At 43.6% G+C, this 9,702-nt stretch overlaps 1 long non-coding RNA gene across 1 annotated transcript in view; it reads right to left on the minus strand.

Annotated features, from left to right (window-relative positions):
• Positions 1-3,895, minus strand: part of LOC119515712 — a 39,798-nt gene extending 35,903 nt beyond the window's left edge. Inside the window, exon 1 of the long non-coding RNA XR_005213128.1 lies at positions 3,768-3,895. This is a non-coding gene — a long non-coding RNA (uncharacterized LOC119515712). The remainder of the gene's footprint in view (positions 1-3,767) is intronic.
• Between the last annotated feature and the right edge of the window lie 5,807 nt (positions 3,896-9,702).

The raw sequence follows: 9,702 nt of genomic DNA on the forward strand, positions 1-9,702 counted from the left end.
CCTGTGGGCCTCAGACACACAGAGATAATTATTGGCAAGACAGGGCCACAGAGGGGCTTCTTTAGCAGCATCACTCCAGCAGCTGCACGAGAGCTCCACCAAAGACACAGGGGCCAGGCAGGATGTCCCCAGAGGCCCAGGCCCAGGCTGCCCAGAGAGCAGGAACAGGGACACACAAGCAGTCAGGGTCCTCACCATGGAACAGGTCCCACTGTTTGGACTCATAGCTGATGCCTGCTGGATGGTGAACTCCAGGGACCCTAAGGCTGGGCTGGTTTGACCAGGCAATTTGTGCCCAAGGGTAGCCTTTGAATTATCAGAATTTGGTGCTGCAGGAGCTGTGGGGAACAGGTGCAGAGGGACCTAGGGTGAGTCCTTTGGTGTTGCTGCGTGTCAAGCAGAAAGAAGAGTGACCAACCAGAAGACAGGCAGCAGGCAGCAGGCAACTGGCTTTATTCCCACCAGCTCCATCCCATGATGATGGGAGCACAGCAGACTCCAATTCCAGTGACATCAGGACATCAGGGATGGACATGCATTTTCTCTGTGGCTTTACAAAGCCACCCTCTGAACTTCACCCAGCTCAGTGTGTGCACCACCGAAGTCCTGAGAGTGCACAGCTCAGCCCAGGCTGTTTCAGGTGCCACATCATTCAGGGTGGAGAGGGCTGTGGTGGGAAGGGGCAAGACCGTACTGGGAAGGAGCAGATGCTTTCTGCAGACCCTGACAGGGAGACTCCTCAGGCCAAGGGCAGCCTCTGGTCCCCTAGAATCCACACAACTGTGCCAAGTTCCCTTAGGAAAACGGCATTTTCCCCAAGGCCCTGAGTCCTGTCTCAGATGCTGCCTGCATAAGTGTCCACAACTCGGCCCCATAAGAATCCCCAATTCCATGGTGCCATGGGGCAGTAAGGAGCTCTGGAGACACAGTAAGGGCCCATCCTGACCTGTCCCCATGCCAGGTTCACATCTCTAATTGCAGCTGGTGTGCACTGCCTTGTCCTCAAGGCACTGCAGGCCTCAGATGCCTTCCCAAACCTGCTTCCCCTCCAGGATACCATACAATGTTATCTATGCCAAGAACTTGAGGTTTCCCCACACTTTCTCCTCTAACTCAAAAGCTCCTCTTGCTAATGGGGTTCCCCATCTTTCTTTAGCCCACCACTTCTACCCCATCCCCTAAACCAATGCAGTAGCTTCCCCGCAGCATCTCACCTCCCATCTGCTCACCCCCCACAGCCTCCCATCTTCCATAGCCATGCTCCCAAGTCTCCCATCCAGTTCCATCCTCCTCCAACACTTGTAACACCATCAGTGTCTGTGCCCCATCCTGCCTCTCTGTGTACAGCCCGTTCAGGCCTTGGAGGCCACCCTCTGTGAATATGGGTCACCTCAGTGTGCTCTCTGTGATGTGCCATCCTCTGAACCCCTCCTCCTGCCTCACCTCACTCCCCTGCCCCTTCCTCATTCCCCCTTATACACTCCCCTCTCAGCATCTCCTGTCTTCTTGACCCACTCCCCACCCATCATCCTCCTTACACCCTGTCCTCCTGATACCCTTCTCCTCCTGCAGTTGCATGACCCACCCACCCCCACCATCTGTCCTCCCCACCCCCTCTTGCACCAGACCCTTCACCCTCCAATACCAGAGCTCTCCCTTCCTGACCCTGCTCCACCCATGGCACATCTGCTCTGAGGTCTAGCTCTGCATCTGCCCCTCCCCCTTCATCAGGCTCTGAGCTCTCACCACGTAATCTCCCTTGCAGTCTCCCACCCAGCAGGAATGGACCTATCACTGCCTATTAAGCCAGTGATGTCTCAGCTCTGTACAGAGAAGCTGGGCTCTGGGAGACCCCCAGAATCCTCAAGGGCTGCACCCAGCCAGGCAATCCAGAGCCCCAACAGGGCACACAGCAGTCCCAACATCCCCCTACCTGATCTTGGCTGCCTTCTATGATCACAGCCTTAGGGAGATGCAACAGGGTCAGATCAGAAAGAGATACAGATGCACCTGAGCCATCCATGGCCTCTGTCCCAGAGCATGTGCCTGGGCAGGCCTCCTGACCTCTGTGTTGCACACCTCAGCTGAAGCACAGACACAGACACACACACATCTTATACAGAGATGTCACACCAACCCATGCTCAGATGTACACAGACATGAATGCTGGCTGCACAGGGAAGTTGCACCAACCCAAAACAAACTCCAACACACACAGACATGCATCCTGCCTTGTAGGGCAGTCACACCAATACATGCTCAGACACACACAGACACACACGACTGTGACAAACAGCATTCACTCCAACACAGAGATACACACAGACACACATGCCTGCTACATACAGCAGTCACCCAACACTCATTCAGACACACACAGACATACACAACTGTCATACAGAGAAGTCACACCAACACACAGTCAGACACACACACAGGCCTGCCTCACAAAGTACTCACACCAACACATGCTCAGATACACACAGACACACATGCCTAATCCATAGGGTATACACACCAACAAACACTCAGACATACACAGACACACAGCTCTAATGCACAGGGATAGTCACACCAACAAACTTTCAGAAACAAACACAGACACACATGCCTGCTGCACCAATACACACTCCAACACATACAGACACACACAGTTCTGCAAAGGGCAGTCACACCAACACATCTTCAGACACACAGACACATGCAAGCTTGTCCTGTATAGGAGAGCCATAGTGACACACTCAGACACACACAAGTTCACATGCCTTCTCCACACTGGGCAGTTACACTACACACTCAGACACACATATTCATCTGGCAACTGCAGTCATACAAGTCCTCACATAGTGGAACACACATAGACACACACACACACCTGCTGATTTCCACCAGAGCCACAGCTGGGTGCCGAGTTCCCTGGATCATAAGGCTGCCTCATGCACCAAAACTTTGCACACATGGTTCCCTTCACCTGGGGACTCCAAGCAAGCTAACGTAATCCCTTTTGTTTTAGCTCATGTGTCTTTTTCCCCCGTGAATCCCCCCCTAACCCACCAAGCAGAATGGACCTTGCTGTCTCTCATCCTGTGAATGTGCTTCTCCACTTAATAGCCTTGCATGTTCCCCAGATACCAGGAGCTCCTGGAGGGCAGGACAGCAACTTCCTGAGTCATCTCCTATGGACTGATGCCAACCTCTGCTCTCCAGGGCTGGGATGACAAAGTGAACCATCACTACATGTCCCTGCCCATGTGACACTGGCATTCTCATCCCTTCTTTATGTTCTGTCTGGACCCAGACCAGGCCATGGCACAGATGCAGGCTTGGGGTTGGGCAGATGGGTGAAGGTCAGTGACATAACCAAGGTCACCCATCAGCATGTGGGAGAATTGGGTCTAAACACAGACTGCTGACTTCAGGTTAGTGATCTTTCTCCTACATTGCCATCCTCTGGGTCCTTTCATGTGCAGGTTACAGAGGGTCAAGCCAGAGAAAAGAGACTTGGGACAGGGAGGAGGCTTAGACATAACAAGGCAGGGGAACCACATGAAGTGAAGGTCCCAATGGTATCAGGGGATACAAAGAGCATAATGCAGAAGACCATTGGGCACACTGACTCTCAGGTGTCCAGTGAAGAACTACGCAGAGAAGTAGCTCTTCTCAAATCCTCATCCTGATGGCAGATCTTAATATTGGTCCTCACTGGTCATTGCCCACTCCCCACCCCATGCTGAGAGCATGCTGCCCCGTGGGAGAAAGATACTCACCACCCCACTGTCATCAGCCTTGGCCAAAGGAATGTCCACAGGAGTGTCCACTGTGTGGATCCATCGTTGCTCTATTCCTCCTCCCTGGGAATGATATGTTCCAGAGTGTACCTCCTCCTTTAGCTTAGATTCCAGAATAAAAAACTCAACTGGAGCAGAGCCAGGCAGAGTCCCAAACTGCAGTAGACACTGAAATGAGAGAGAAGATACCTATAATGTTATATGCCTTTTCATTAGGGGGTTGTGGTGGTTTCTAGATGTATATAACCCAGGAAAACATGTTCTCAAATCTAATCCCTTCCTGTGAGTGTGAACCCATTGTAAATTGGATGTTGTGATGAGGTTATTTCAGTTAAGGTGTGGCCCACCTCCAGCAGGATGGGTCTTAATCCTATAACTGGAGCCCATTATAAGAGAATGAAATTCAGACGGAGAGAGAAGAAAGCCACAGGAGACAAGAAGCTGGATCTCAATGGAACCCAGAAGAGAAGGAAGAGGCCAGGAAAGGCCACCATGTGCATTGTCATGTGACAGGAAACAAGGACCAAGTTCCACTGGCAGCCAGCTCCTGAATTCCAGTCTTCAGGAGGAAAGCATCACCTTCAATTGCCCTGATTTAGATGTTCTCCTAGTTTCAAAACCATGAGTCAATAAATTGCCATTGTTTAAACCAATGTATTGCATTGTATTTGCTTGAACAGCCCGGGAAACTAAAACATGGATTATTTGGTATCACAGTATATCCTAGCAAAACTGAATGATACACCACCATTAAAATGCATGTCCACTATTGAAGCAGATTAAAATATCTAACAAAATATAATAATAGTCACATTTGATGTGGACACAGTGTTTTGACTTTTTCAGAGTTTTCACAGACTTTCACTGTGAATTCACAGCACCCCTGAGAGGCAGGTGTCACTGCCTCAGCATTACTGATGAAGAAATCAAGACTTTAGGAAAGTTGCATCTCCCTGCTTCTGGGTAGAAACTGAACTCATGTCTTCTGGCCCTGAAGTTCATGTTCTTTCTTCTCTATACAGCCTCTTAAAGAGATTGCAGAAAGTCATCCTGAACTGATTCCTACCCTCAAGGGAAGACCATCTCCTTACAGCTGGAACTCAAGACAATTGTTGAAACTTCATGCCCTTATAAGGTCCCAAAAATGTTTGGAAGGGCAGAGGCCAACTTGGAAGTTCTGAGAATATTCTATCCATTTATTCATTCAACAAATATTTACCAAATGGACACTTGGCATATTGTGGGAAACGAGACCAACAGGGCTTCCGCCCTCAGGAATTTTATTCCAGGAGCAGAAACAAACATTGCATACATAATTTCACAAATTATTATTTAAGTACAACTGTGACAACTACTATGAAAGAAAAGTAGTGAGACGATAAAGTCCTATAACAAAAAGTGCTGACTCCAGTCTGTGGGGTCAGGGAAAGTTTTCCCAAGGGAGATCCCAGGAGGCAGTGTGTGGTTGACCTCAATTCTGTTCATCAATCCTGGTTTCCAGTCCTTCTGGGACACGGACAACTAAACTCCCAGAACACTGAGGTTGGGTGAGGGAGGCCATGTGGGAGAAGATATTTGTGATACATTAAAGGATAATTGTTCAGTGGTATAATCTTGACTCTCATATACATATATAATGATCACATTTCCAAGATTTTACTTAACTAATACAGAATGAAATGAAGCAAAATAGAATTAGTATGGCTGAGAGATTTAAAATGGAGTCAGGAGGTAATTCTTGATGTACTTTTTTGCAGGTCTCAGCCAGGTAGCACAAACTACCAAAGTATGCAGATCCTTAAGCAATAATGTTCCTCGAAACCCCAAGGGTATCCAGACACCACAAACAAGCTATAAAATAAAGAACTCAGTGAACTAGTAATCTTAAGGAAAAATGGAGTACCCCAATATTCATCAACCATAAATAAATTCTCAAACCTTCTTTTCCTTTGATAACCCTTACCTAGAAATGCAAAGATGGGCCATGACTTAGGTTGCTACCTGAATCTATGCTCTGTGAATTGCAATTCTAAGACCCCAAATAAATGCCTTTGTTGTCTTGAAGCTTTGTTTTTGTCATTAGACACTGATAAGAGGTTGCAACCAGTTCAGAATAGAATTCAAAGTACTATACTTACATATCTGAATCAGGCATGCTAAAATGAATTTATAAATAGATGCAAGAAAGTAGCTTTTTCCATGGGAGGACAGGAGGAAACAATTCTCTTTCCAAGGAACAGAACTTGCATTCCTATAAATTGTCTGTAACATATAGAGTTGCAAATCATAGCTTGAAGACAGTGAATAGTGTGGAGCTCCCATAGAATCACATTATCTGGAGAGCATGCAAGAAAATGCCTTGTTTTCCATTGAACACACCCATCAATCTTTTGGTCCATTTCAAAGTCTTTTACAATTTTCCTTATAAACACACTATGACAGGAAAAATTATACCCAAAATTATATTATATGCAGAACTCATGCAAATCAAGTAGAAAAACCTAACACGTTAATAGAAACATGGGCAAGAGAATTGAAAGAGTATTTCACAAGAGATATCCAAGCAGCCATTAAACACATGAAAAGGATTCTAAATCTCATTAATCACTAGAGAATGAAAATGAAAAACCACATGAGAGAAAGTAGTTCTGATTCCAGTAATGCTGGTGTAGCTTCTATCAGGCTAGCCCTTTGTCAGATAGTAATTGTAAACCCTGGAAAACAATAATAAACAATGATTTGAGGGCATTGGAGTGTGACCCAAAGCAGGCAGACACTAGAGAGGACTCTTCCCTTGAAGGGCGTGTCTGAAGGCAGTCTACACAGCATGTGCAGCAAGAACTACAGCAGAAAATGGAAGTCTTATTGGCTAGAGGAGTCAAGTAATAGAATTCATGGCTGCTAGAGCAGGTAAAAATTGAAGGAAAATATCCATAAAAGGAGGGATCCACAGAAAAGGAACCCCAAAACCTGCATATAAACACCACTCAAACATGCATGCAGACTGGGGAGCAAATCACAGAAGCAAGATAGAACTTAGAACTCTGCACATATCCAGGCATTAGGACTTAAGCCCAAAGAGACCCAGGGGAAACACAAGGCACTGAGTAGTGCTATATAGAACAAGGGCCTCCAGGTGGGAGGGGAGAGACACAATGATAGAAATGCTGGCAAGAACTTTTGTGCTCTCACACAATCCAGTTGCAGTCAGCAGGACCAGTAAAGGCAAAACAGACTTTTCTGAAGTGGCCCACCTTTCTGGATTTGCCACATCAGGCCCCCAGGGGAGGATTCCCTAAACGGGAAGAAACCAGGGAAAGAAAAGAATCAGAGAAAAAAAGGGAGTGTCAAACTGAATTGCTGTAAGAAAGGGCAGGTCCCAGAACTGAAGAGTGTAAGAGTGAGGCAGAGAATTTAAACAACTCATAGGAGCTGGGAGAAAAGTCTGAACAAAAACAAAGAGAACAGATCAGGATTGACAGAGAAGGAAGAGAGAAACAGAAGCTCTGCCCTGGAGGTAAAACAATTAGGCAAAAACTGCAATCTTAAATATCTTACCACATTCCAGGACAAGAATCAGATGAATAAGAACTGAGAAAATCTGAACAGGTAAACATGGGGCATTTTAAAGGTCTGGAATAAGTTAATCCAAGAGTCAAAGAAGAGCCTTAACATAAAGCCAATCAATAATAAAATCCTAGGTAAGAGGGAGAAATGAACCTATGGAGTTAATTCTTCAAGATAATCAGATGCCTAGATATCATCAGAAAATTACACACCATATTAATGAACAGGAACATATGGCACAGTCAAAAAGAATAAGTGAAAACTTCATAGGACACTCATAAGATAGAAGACTAACCAAAGATGATCAAACAAATCTAAATCAATTCAAGGAGATGAAGGAAAACATGCACAAAGAGATACAGGACATTAAGAAGACAATGTGAGAGCATGAAGAAGATTTTGAAAATATAAAAAGTAATCCAACAGAAATTATGAGAATAAAAAGCAAAATACTACAGATTAAAAAAACCTAGAGGAATACAACAGCAGATTTCAACAGGCAGAGGAAAGAATCAGCAAATTAGAAGACAGGACAATCAAAATCATAGGATGAGAAAAACAGATAGAGAAAAGAATAGAAAAATAAATGAGGAGTGTCTCCGTGAATTCAGTGACAGCCTGAAGCATAGAAATATATTTGCCATGGGTGGTCCAAAAGGAGAAGAGAAGAGAAAAGGGGAAGAAAGAATACTTGAGGTAATAATCGCTGAAAATTTCCCAATTCTTATGAAAGACACATATATACATGTCCAAGAAGTGCAAAATAATCCACACAGAATAAATCCTAATGAACATACTGTGAGACACATACCAATCAGAATGTCAAAATCCATAGACAAAAAGAGAACTCTAAAAACAACAACAAAAAAAAAAAAAAAAAAAACAATCCAGGACATACAAGGGATCCCCAGCAAGACTAACTTCCAATATCTCATCAAAACCATGGAGGCGAGAAGGATGTGGTATCATATATTTAATATACTGAAACAGAAAAAGTGCCTGTCCAAAATTCTTTATCTGGAAAAACTGTCCTCTAAGATGAGGGAGAGTTTCAAATATTCATAGATAAACAAGAACTGAGAGAATTCATCAACAAAAGAACTGTCCTACAAGAAATACCAAACAGAGTTCTGCAGGCTGAAATGCAAAGACAAGAGAGAGTGGCTTGGAGTAGAGTGAAGAAATGAAGATCTTTATCAGGGTAACTTAGCAGGTAACTGCAAAACCCAATAATAGTACTGTCTCCTCAAAATACAAATCTATTCTTTAATTCTTAGAAGAGTCAGAATACAACTGAACAAGAAAAAGGTATATTTCCTTAAAATGAATATGCAAAATATAAAGTGGTAAAGTGGTAAATAAATTAATATTAATAATAATATATAAAGAAGAGAAAAAGAGGGATATAGGAGCAGAGAATGTGCATGCTAATGAAGCTAAATTAGTATCTTTTCAAAGTAGTAGATTATAGACGGAGGTTGTGTAATATAAATCACAGGATAACCATAAAGAAAGTATTTTTAAAAATACAGAAACAGAAATGAGAGAAGGATCAGTCAAATACATCACAATGATAAACTATACAGAAAAGGAGGTTGCAATAAAGCAGAAGAGAGACAACAAAGATATCACATATAAAACAAGTGTACAAAATGGCTTAACTAAGTAGTGCATTTACAGTAATAACACTGAATGTTAAAAGATTAAATTCCCCAAACAATAGATACATGTTGGCAGAAGGGATATACAAAAAAAAGAGCATTATCCAGAGATATGTTGTTTACAAGAGACACACCATAGACACAGAGACACAAACAGTTTAAAAAGGAAAGGATGGAGAAAGATAGTCTACGCAAATAATAACTAAAAAAGAACTGGGTAAGCTATACTAATATCAGACAAAATGGACTTTAAATTAAAAGCTGTTACAAGAAACACAGAATACTATAGGTTAATAAAAGAGGCAATCAACCAAGAATAAATAATAGTCACAAATATTTATGGACCCAAACACAGTGCTCCAAAATACACGAGGCAAACACTGGCAAAACTGAAGGGAGAAATAGACACCTCTACAGTAATACTTGGACACTGCAGTACACCACTCTAATCAATAGAACATCTAGACACAAGGGAAAAAGTCATGATCATTTCAATTGACACAGTAAAGGCACTTGACAAAATTCAGCATACTTTCTTTTAATTCAATTCAGTTTTGTTGAGATACATTCATCCATGGTGTACAATCAACTGTTCATAATACCATCATATATAAAACTAAAAAAGAACATCCACGTCATCCTCACCATCCCACCCTCTTTTTCATTTAGATCTTGTCTCCATTTTT

The sequence above is a fragment of the Choloepus didactylus genome, chromosome 19 (assembly GCF_015220235.1).
Source record: "Choloepus didactylus isolate mChoDid1 chromosome 19, mChoDid1.pri, whole genome shotgun sequence".
Taxonomy (NCBI): domain Eukaryota; kingdom Metazoa; phylum Chordata; class Mammalia; order Pilosa; family Megalonychidae; genus Choloepus; species Choloepus didactylus.